This window comes from Danio rerio, chromosome 18, assembly GCF_052040795.2.
Source record: "Danio rerio strain M-AB ecotype USA chromosome 18, GRCz13ab, whole genome shotgun sequence".
NCBI lineage: Eukaryota > Metazoa > Chordata > Actinopteri > Cypriniformes > Danionidae > Danio > Danio rerio.
The window spans coordinates 21,954,730-21,965,909 of record NC_141038.1 but is presented as its reverse complement, the minus strand read 5'-3'; the positions used below and the strand labels follow the sequence as shown (position 1 = coordinate 21,965,909).

The 11,180-nt window shown below is 34.9% G+C and overlaps 1 long non-coding RNA gene across 1 annotated transcript in view; it reads right to left on the bottom strand.

The window, feature by feature from the left end:
- Positions 1–906: 906 nt before the first annotated feature.
- The window catches only part of LOC147839717 (uncharacterized), a 126,299-nt gene continuing 116,025 nt past the window's right edge, over positions 907–11,180 (bottom strand). The window contains exons 4-5 of the long non-coding RNA XR_015514926.1: positions 1,592–1,715; positions 907–1,177 (exon numbers count right to left, since the gene is read on the bottom strand). This is a non-coding gene — a long non-coding RNA (uncharacterized LOC147839717). The remainder of the gene's footprint in view (positions 1,178–1,591; positions 1,716–11,180) is intronic.

Below are 11,180 nucleotides of genomic sequence, written 5' to 3'. Positions count from 1 at the left end.
CTGAACTAACAAAGCAACCAAAGGGGGGAAAAAAGATGTAAGTATTTCATGTAGGAGTGAGTTGTTGAGCTCGCTTGATGGAGTCCTGCTTCAAGTTTTGATTAAATATTTTCTCTAAAAATTGCCTGCATATGGTATATACGCATATTTATACAAGAATGAGTCCTTTGGACCATTTCAGAAGTGTAAAATATGTTTCACAGAAAAGTCCGAAATGAGGGAAACTCTTGCCTGTTTCTATAAGAGAACTTAACTCTGCAAACCTAACCTGGCCATGAACGGTTAAACCCATGATTTTACTTATTTTTACTCTCTCAGCCAAGTCCAAGCCTTTCAATACATTTAACAGCATAAAATGCACACTGCAAACATGTTTTTCTTACACTGTATTTTATTGTACTTCAAATACAAATATTAAAAAATAATAAAAGAAAATATTAGATGTTCAGTCCTTTCCCGGGAGGGATTTAAAGTGCATTTTGCTCTAAGTAAAATGATCTTAATGTGAATTAAAACCCAAATTTACAGTAGCTCTACCCTCAAATGTCATTTAAAGTCATACTCTGTCAGCCTACTTGAACTGCTCAGCTCATCTGAAAGCAAACTTTCCATTCTCAGAGTTGTTTGAACGCCCTTTTTAAAATGGGCCCCAGACCATTAGTTGTATTTAGTTGCATACTGTAAAACATTAATGTCTGAGACGAATGAAACTAAATTTCCTTTCTTGTTAAGTGTTTTACTAATCAAACTAGAGCAGAAATTTGAATTGTGCTGCAGAAACTGTTCTCTGTGCTTAAGGTCATATAGATTTCATTAGGTTAGATTATTAGCTAATTGGCTCTGTCAGCTTAAAGGGATAGTTTTGACACTCCCTGTCCAAAATGTATGACAATAGCAATCCTTGGTCAGTTAGTAATTCTATTTATTTATTTTTGTGGGTTATGGTTCATCAGGGTTGAGGGTGAGTGAGTTTGCTGCTCTGAACGGAAACAATTTTGTATCAGGCTAAAAAGTGTGCTTGTGTGCACGGGTCAAGGGGATCTGAGCGGTAGCAATTCTGCTCAAGTACCTGAAGTGGACCATGTCTAAAGAGTCTGGAGCCCAGACATTCCATTCCAAATGAGGCAAACTTCCTCCAAAATATTTCCCAATGTTTCGGTTTCCTTGCTGGATTTACCTTTTGATTAAAAAGATTGCTTACAAGACCTGAACTGCACATTTCATTTCAAAAGAATTTACAATCTGACTGCTCTTTCCCACAGCAGGCTGAAATGAGGTTTGTGTGGACACATTATGCAAAAGATTTTCTCGGTTTATCCCTATACAACAAAATTCTGTCTGTCTGTCTCCCTACCTACATACATATGAATATGACACCTTTTAATGTGTGTTCTTCAAAGTTTAGCTCCAACAAGCTTTAAAACATTTGCCTACAATTTATTGACATTATATAATGATGTAAATTTATATTCATAAATGTATATTTTACAAAATATCCCCAAGACTATGGTGTTTAAAGAAGAATTTGTGATATATGTGAAGACATGAAAAGAAATGTAAAGTCAAAAAGTAAAATATTTATATACACTACCTGACAAAAGTCTTGTCGCCAATCCCAGTTGTAAGAGCAACATATAATAATTCTAGTTGATCATGTTTGGTGAAGTAAAAATCATGGTTAGAGGTTACATTCAGTATGGGGCCGTGCAAGAGTTCTGCAGAGTGGATGAGATGAGAATATCAACAGGTATCAAAACATTTGTGCTGCCCATTACATTACAAACAACAAGAGAGAGCAAATTCTTCAGCAGGATAGCACTCATACTTCAGCCTCCACATCAAAGTTCCTGAAAGTAAAGAAAGTCAGGGTGCTCCAGCATTGGCCAGCCCAGTCACTATACAAAACATTTTTGAGCATGTCTGGGGTAAGATGGAGGCGTTAACGATGAACATAAAAAATCTTGATAAACTCTGGGAGTCCTTAAGAACGCTTTCTTTGCCATTCCAGATGACTTTATTCATAAGTTATTTGAGTCATTGTAGAGATGTATAGATCCTCCAACCTCATTGGAGTAATAATAATTCCCATGAGTAATTGGGATAATAATAATAATAATTAAAATAATAATAATAATTAAAATAATAATTATTTTTCCACTGCATCGTGACTTTATATTCTATACTGTACATTATGTCTGTTAAGTGACAAGAATTTGCCTCAGCAAAGTCAGACCTTACTGTCCTAATTAAATAATTAAAAATCAAGGCATGATTAGATTGTTTTGTTAAAATAAGTATAGACATCAACTAAAGTCAAGTTATTTGTTTTTCCTAAAACTTGGATAAGCAACAAGACTTTTGTCAGGTAGTGTACTTTATTAAAGGATTTTGGTTTCATATTTTGAAAAGTTTAACTCCACTGCTACTTATTTTTCTTTTAAAGTTTTTAAATTGGTTCATTTTTGTTATTGTATTTATTTATTGTTACAGTATATGTTGTATTATTAATATGGAAGAATATTGTAAATGTTTTGTGTACTTAAGTATTATTGCCTTTCTGTTGTTGCATTGTTAAAAAATCCAGTGTTGTCCTCTTGTGATCTGATCAACGAAAACGTATCAACATTTGAGCCACTGACGTTTCCTAAAAATGATCGCCCTCTACTGGTGAACCATTGAATTTTTTTTTACTGTGGAAGTCACAGAAAATTTTGCAACAGACAGGATACAGTGTACAATACTTCTCATTCATTTATACGGTCTCCACAAACAACTCTGTCAGAAAAGCAAGAAAAATAGGGTTCACTTGCATTTTTTAAAAAATAGTATTTTACAAATGATTGGTTAAAAAAACTAAAATAGAAAAGAAACCTTCTGGATCTACAGTTTTTCAGTAAAATTGCAAACTTCACCCTCTCAGAAAAAACTCAAATTCTACAGGTCATTGATACTTGGATAATACCACAATGTCTCCTTTATTAGCAAATAACCGCTAGTGTGGTGACTGAAATGTAACCAGCATAGTCATTATGATTTTTGGTGTCTTTCGCAAGATTACTGAGTTGCTCAGTAATACAAATGTTGTAATGTAAAATAAGTGTTGTCACACCCATAAACACAACAGCTTTCGGTCCAAGTTTATATTAAGTGGCCTTAACTACTATATAATTTCACCCCAAAAATACGTAGAATGATGTTTTCGTTTTGTATTGCGCAACACTTGTGGTGGTTTTGAGGTGGGATACGGTCTAAGGAATCTGTCAGTAGGGTAATTATAAACGTAATTACAGAAATTAATTACGGATTAGTAATTACACATGCAGATTATTTGGAAGAACAACGTAAAAACATGAACATAAGTACATTCATTACCAAATGATTCATTTAATGTAGATACAACTAAGTACATAATAATTAAAGGCACTTAAGGGATAGTTCACCCAAAAATTAAAACTACATAATCATTTACTCCATTAATACAAACCAGTTTTTTTGTTGTTCTGTTGAAAACACACCATAATAGGACAATTAAGTACAATCAGTCTTGTGTGTTTGGCTTCACAATGGCTTTGTTGCCTGGTGGTTAGACGAAACACCAAAAAACATTTTTTGAGATGTTGACAGTCATATATGTGTCCCATGTTGCTAAAATCACTATTAGGACACATGTATATGTCATTAAAAATACTGACGCAAATTCATTCTTCTAGTTTGAAGAGGAATTTTGAAGCTACGTCACAGCCATGAGATCCTTGTGTAAATTCCAGCGTAGAGAATGGCTATCTGTACCAGCCGATACAAAGTGATGTCATTGAGTTTACAGCATTAAATCATGACAAAGACTGGGTTCGAAGCAATTAATTGTGAACAAGATGCAACTTCATTAATATGCATGATATAGCTTATGTTGGCTTGTGTTGCCAGCTGTAATTTAAACAAGTAGAAGAATTGTTCAGAGACATTGGTCGTCAGCGTTGTGTTTATGAATGTGCCGCAACTAAGGTTTTGGTTCCATTTTTTTCGCAATGAGAGCACAGATTGTGTGTGGACCTGTGGATTATAGTGGTCTGCTAACATGCGTCAAACATACATTTGTAAGAAACACTTTTTACCCGACAGCTTTTCTCCTCTGGAAATGATGAAATCCGGATTGGCTGCTCGTCTCCTTTTGAAAAAAGATGCAGTTCCAGTTGGTATTGATTGTCCTGTCTCTACGGATTTTGTAAGTGTGTGATCATGGTCTTTGTTTATGTTTATTCAGATGGCAAAGTTACTTAGTATCGTCAGCAGTTCTCTTTCATTTTTTAAAGACATACCTTAGTCAAAATGATTTAGTTACTAAGTCTACAGTAATCTCACTACAATATTATAGACTAAAAAAAAAAAGAAAGAGGGAAGGGTTTGCATGAAAAGGGGAGTTTCATTACGTGCACTACAGCTGATTTTCAGCGGCAACACAAACACAGATGCAGGGTAGATAGGACAGTGACTACATTTACATAGACATCACTAATGGAATTATTTGCCCTAATCTGATTAAGACTATAATATGATTAAGGTGTTTACATGAGCTGCTTTTTTAATGTTCCTTTTGAGATCCCGTTTTACATATTATAGCAATTAATTTAATTAACATCATTGCATCACCTATTCACATTTCCTCCAGAGTTTCATGTAATTTCAGGTGTTTCATTTTTAATTTGTTGACTTTAACTGCAGTTTGGCACCTTCACTTTCATTCAGGAACATTTCAAGTTTGCCCCCTGTGACAAACAAGATATTGGATGGGTATGGGTAAAAAAAAACTGCATTTCTTGGTAGATGCAGAGACTTGGTAGGTGCAGAGAATAGAGTCAAACAGCCGTGTGTATATAAACTCTTCTGTCATTAAATGCTGTGAAAATCCAACACGATGGACAATTTGATTAAGGTGTTTTACATGTTTACATTCTGAGAGCAGCATTTACAGCAGATCTTTCTGCCCATAATATTGCAGATATATTACTTTAAACTGAGTAACTAAATAATTTTGACTAAGTTTTGTCTTTAAAAACTGGCGCCTGACGGTATTAACTTACTTTGCCTCTGAATAAACATCAGCAAAGCATCAACAAAGCACATTGATCACACACTTGCCAAATATGTAGACACAGGATAATCAACACGAACTAGAACCTTGTTTTTTTTTTAAAAGAAGACGAGCAGCAAATCCGGATTTTTACAAACATATTTTTGTCGCGTGTTAGCAGACCACTGTAATCCACAGTCAAATGTGGGCTCACATGCAGCAGTGCTCTTATTGTGGGAAAATGGAAACAAAACCTTTGTGGCACATTTATAAACGCAACACTGGCGACCCATGTCTCCGAACAATTCTTCTACTTCTACTTGTTTTTTTACAGTTGGCAACACAACATGGCGCCTCTCTGCTGTCTGAACACTATAACACAGTAAAAACAAAGCTATACAAAGCTATATCATGCATATTAATGAAGTTGCACCTCATTCACAATAGAGTGCTCTGATTGGTTTAAACCAAGTCTTTCTCATGAATTAATGCTGAAAACTCAAAAGATGTCACAATGTACCGGCCGATACAGATAACCAAACTCCACTCTGGAATTAACAAAATGATCTCATCACTGTGACGTTGCATAAAATTTTCCTTTCAAACTGGAAGGCCGAATTTGCTTGAAATAATGCAAAAACAATAAATTTTCACTTTTTAGTGACACATATGTGTCCTAATAGTGATTTTAGCAACGTGGTACACATATCTGACTGTCAGCATCTCAAAAAATTTGTTTTGGTGTTTCATGACCCTTTAAAGAGAACAGAACTGAATTTTCTTCAGTATATTTCAACCAATCAGATGGCGACTTTGAAATTCCTGAAGTGTTTCCCATTTTTTCTCTCATACATCAGCAGAATGAAGTATAAAGCATCAAAACCTCATTTAATCAGGTGTTTTTTTAGAGACACCCTTTGCTAGTGTGGGGTTTTAGCTGAAAATAAAAGCATGCATTATATAAATGAAACTATCTGCCAGTTGATTCTTCAATAATTGTGGCGGTTGTGTAAGGAGATCGACTCATAAGCTAGCATCTCTCTCTCTCTCTCTTTCTCTCTCTCTTTATTAGCTCCATATCCAGAGACTGATGGTGGATCTCTCATCTGCTCCTCTGACTCCATTTCAATTTGGAGGCACTAGAGAGTGACTAACATGGAGCGCCTCCAAGAGAGGGTCAAGAGCTCCAAGCAACGAGCAGACATTAAACTCACTTGTGCAAGCCATCAAGTGCTCTGCTTTTTGACCATACGCAGTTTGATGAGCCACGTTACAATATAATCATTTGGCTGGGCTGGCAATGGCTCTGGAGCAAGCGAGAATGTTATGCTATGATAGAGCTTTAGATTACTGCATTAGGATTATGATCCAATGAAGTGTGAGAGAGAAAGAGACATGAGTGCGATGGAAGACTGGCACTCAGAAAGCTTCTCACTTGAAAATATAGCCATTTCAAACAAATAAGCAGAGATCACTCACCTATGCTAGCAGAACTGGAGCTCAGTAAAAAGCCTGTATTTCCTTAAAGTTGCAGTAGGCGATTGTCTTCAGAAACATTTGTTTTTGTGCTGGTTGAAAGTCTCTTCACATTTCAATAGTAATGATTAAAGTAAATGATCTAAATGTATTTATATATTTTAGATTCTGGGTGAGGGATGAGACTTAAAAATGTTCATCCGATTAAAATTGTCAGGCCGATAATTCCCATAATTCTGACAAGTAGCCCAAACTATCTGTCAACAGCCGCTCACGCAGATCCGCCATTTGTACAGACACGAGTCACAGTGGTAAAATCAAATGCTAAATCAAAACTTTTAAAAATCCTGAATCAATATTGGAGTTAGTTTTGCACGCTGGAGGAAGGATGACACCATGGCCAAAGTATTTAGTTTAGATAGGTAATATATGTGGTACAGGTGAATTGGGTAAGCTAAATTGTCCGTAGTGTATGAGTGTGTGAGTGTATGGTTCCCAGAGATGGGTTGCAGCTGGAAGGGCATCCACTGCGTAAAAACTTGCTGGATAAGCCGCTGTGGCGACCCCGGATTAATAAAGGGACTAAGCTAACAAGAAAATGAAATGAATGAAATGAAATATTCTGTTTTAAAAGTATTTTAGTCACACAAATCTGATGCAGATGTTGTTGTTTTACGAATGGGTTATATGCACAGAAGTGTTGTTCAGCCATGAAATCTTCCGACGAAAGATTAATGTGACTATTTTTCATTTCAAAAAGGAACTTTTACAGCATCGATAATGCAGATTTTTATTAAGTTTAACAAAAAAACATAAGTAAATAGCTCTATTCTGCCTAGCCTACTTTACTGAGGTGAAGTTGGTTTTATATTCACATTGGTTAATTTTTGAGCAATTGCTGTCATTTTAAAAAATAGATAAAATTAAAGAAATATTACAAAGTGAAAATGACAAATACTTTAAACAGTGGTTAGGGTAAGGAAATGTTCAGTTACCATTAAAATAAAAGTCTGGTATAAGCAAAAAAAAAAGTAAAAAAAATGTAACTTTTGTTGTTGTTTTTTTGACCACACACTCTGCGACCCACTGAAAATCTTCCCGCGACCCATCAGTTGAGAAACACTGATCTATTGGGTTGCCTATTATCTTTAATGTGCGCATTCATGATTTCAGGAGGCATAGCACTTTTCACAATAATTATTGTTTCAAGCAGCTATACAAAAGGTCCACATAACTGAATTACAATCAAATTTAAAAAAGTAAAGGCTATTAGTAGATAGAATTTGCGTTTCTTTTTTTTCTTTCTTTTTTTTTTCTTTTTTGCTATTTCTGCGCAAAACTTTGTTAAAAAAATCAGATTTTGGGAGTATCGTGACTAAAAACTTTCATTAATTAATTTTCTTTTCGGCTTAGTCCCTTTATTAACCTGGGGTCACCAAAGTGGAATGGACCACCAACTTATACAGCGCATTTTACGCAAAAATGTATTAATAATTATTAAACAAAATGCGATCAAAACAGTATCAAAAGAGTAAATGGCTAGTGTGTTTTGCAAATTTCCTATAACACATTTAATCATTAGAAATGTGCATTATTTCATAAAAAACAGGCAGAAATTATGGGAAATGTGTGAGATTTTATTATTATTATTACTTAACTTCTCTGGTTACTTTTTCTAGCTCTCATAACTTAATTTTTATAGTTATTGCAACCTAATTGTTGTAGTTCCCGCAACTTAGTTTTTCAAGTTCTCATAACTAAATTTTTCTAGTGATTGCAACAAGTTAACATAAACAAAAATGTATGTAATGTTATTAAAGTCATTGTTTATGCCTTGCCTAATGCTTACATTTTAATAAGAACACTATTTTTGTAGTTACTTCAACTTAATTTTTCTAATTACTGAAAAATAATAATTGTTATTTACAACAACTTAGGACTTTATTTTATAAATCTAGGCACAAAATCTAAAGCGTAGGGCAGAAAAACATTAAGAGCATGTCCAAATCCACTTTTGCTATTTTTAGGACGGAAAAAATACACTTTGCGCCCCCGCACATAGGTTGTGCTTATTCTCTTCATGAGTTATGGGTGTGTTTTAAACCAATATATAACGTGCATCAACATGTACTAACCAATCAGTCCTGTCTCCCATCCCCTTTAAAAGTCAGTTGCATCGTGCTGTGGAGCATTTTTTCTTTCCTTGCAGCCTCTTTACTTTCCTTTTACTCTTTACTCCTTTTAATCTCCCTCCACCTAAGACATCCATTAGCCTACAGATTTAATTTAGTTTGTAAAGAACAAAGATAATACATTTTTATAATACAATGTAAAATTGAACCATGCTGTAGTTTATAATGCTAGAATAATTTGCTAATCCTTTGCCAGCATAATGACAACTGTCATATTGCTCACAGAGGAAAAAAATAAAACACATAAATGAGTGCAAAATTATCTATACATTATGCATTATCGAAGGTCATAGTTTGGCTTTGGGCATCCCAACAACAGGCTTGCATGGAAGGTCATTTTCAAAAACCCATAATAGGGGCTCTTTAAATATCACGTGTGTATCTGTTTGATGGAGTGCAGTTAATTATGTTTAATGAAATATTGACTTAACTTTTTAATTTACATTATTCTGTAGAGTATTTCTGTACTACAATGCTTGTTATTTCTAAAAAAGATGGTTAAATGAAGCCTTAATAGTTCAGAATAAAATTGTTATTATTGTTATAATTTTTGTTTTGCAAGAATTCAAAAAATGAGTCAAAATAAATAAATACATTTTGATTTTATGTTGATTTTTAAAGGTCTTTAGCTTTTATTTTTTCTATAATTAGATAAATTAGATAAAGGCAGGGGAGAACTACATACCAGAATGCACCAGCAGTCATTTGACTCATTTCTAAGCAAGGAAGCTCTTTTAACAAAGTGAAAGCAAATCTGTGTTTAAGTGCTTAACCTGGCGAATGCACAATGAAGAATTAAAGATGTGTTGGAGAGAGAGAAAAAAAACCTGGAGAACTGCCTGCTTGAATTCACACTAATTAGTCAGCTTGGCTTCTCCAAATAAATGATTGCATGGTTTATCTGCTATTTGGATGATTAATTCCTGCAAAGAGTCTTTTTTTTTTTGTCCTCTGCAAGTCTATCGGTTGCCGCAGGAGAAACGGACACACAATAATTTGGACTGAGGCAGATTGTCTAATGAGCTCCTCACCATGTTTCCCCTCCACACTAAACCATTACAGATGCAAATTTCTGCATGTTTATTCTGTGCGTATATGCAATCAGGCTGTGTACTCCACGATCACTTTCTCATTAATGCCATTTAAATATTCAGTTTGCCATTAATCATTCATTTCCCATTTCACACCACATACCGCAGACAAAAATGAAGATTTTCACAATGTTCATATTCCATTGCTACCAAATGTGTCATTTTTTTAATGTATTAATAATTATTAAACAAAATACAATCCAAACTGTTTTTTTTTCTAATTAACATTTTATACTCCAGCAAATGGCTGCTATATTTAGCAAATTTACTATAACAAATTTAATCATTCGAAATGTGCATTATTCAACATAGGCACATTCTGTAACAAAGGCCTATATATGTTTCTGGAGACTGCAAATTATGTAGCCAGAGGTACATATGGCTGCATTTAATTTTTAAAACAAACGCTATGGGGCGGTATGATGCCTTTTTCGCTTACCAGCTGACCGCCTACCTCCGTATGGGCGGCTTTCCCACTGTAACTAGTTTGTCCCGTTAGCTTGCCATGTACTTCAGCAAACTTGAGACTCAGAGAGCAGTTGACCATGATGACGAGGTTCGAGTCTGGTGAAGAACGGTTCCAGAAAATGGGTAAGACAAAAACAAAATCTAAAAAATAAAATAAACAAGTAAATAACAGGGTGGGAATGTGGTAAAATCTGAAAACATGGTAAAAATCAGATGAGGGCTTTTCTTTTTCTGGATTGCTTTCAAAAATTGTTGGTTGGGTTTGGGGAAGGAGGAGGGTGGGTCAGACGATCGCTCAGTCATTCAGTCAATCAAACAGTTAGTCGACAGCAGCCTCTGGTAAGTTTACGCGAGAACAGTAAGCGCGAATGGAACTCACAAGAGAAATTTGAGATCTCAAAATGTGTACACAGCGGCCTCCCATGGATTCGCAAAAAAACATACCTCCTGGGACATATTTTGCGGCCTCCAGAAATGTTTATAGAAGTGTGGTTTCAGAATGAGCCTGGATTGACATTATTTTATTAAAAACAGGCAAAAATTATGGGAAACGTGACATTTTATTATTATAATTATTCACTTTTCTGTTCTTTTCTAGCTCTCATGACCTAAATTTCTATTTTAAAAAATCTATTTACTGCAACTGAATTTTTCCAGTTCTGGTAACTTTATTTGTCTAGTTTTGTCAAGTTTTTTATGAGGTGAGTTGTTAGCCCTGCGCTCAACCCCCAATCTGGAAGACCATGACTTACACACATACACAATTGTAAATTTAGCTTACACCCAATTCTCCTATAGTGCATGTCTTTGAACAGTAGGGGAAACCGGAGCACCCGGAGGAAATCCACGGGGAGAACATGCAAACTCTGACAGAAATGCCAACTG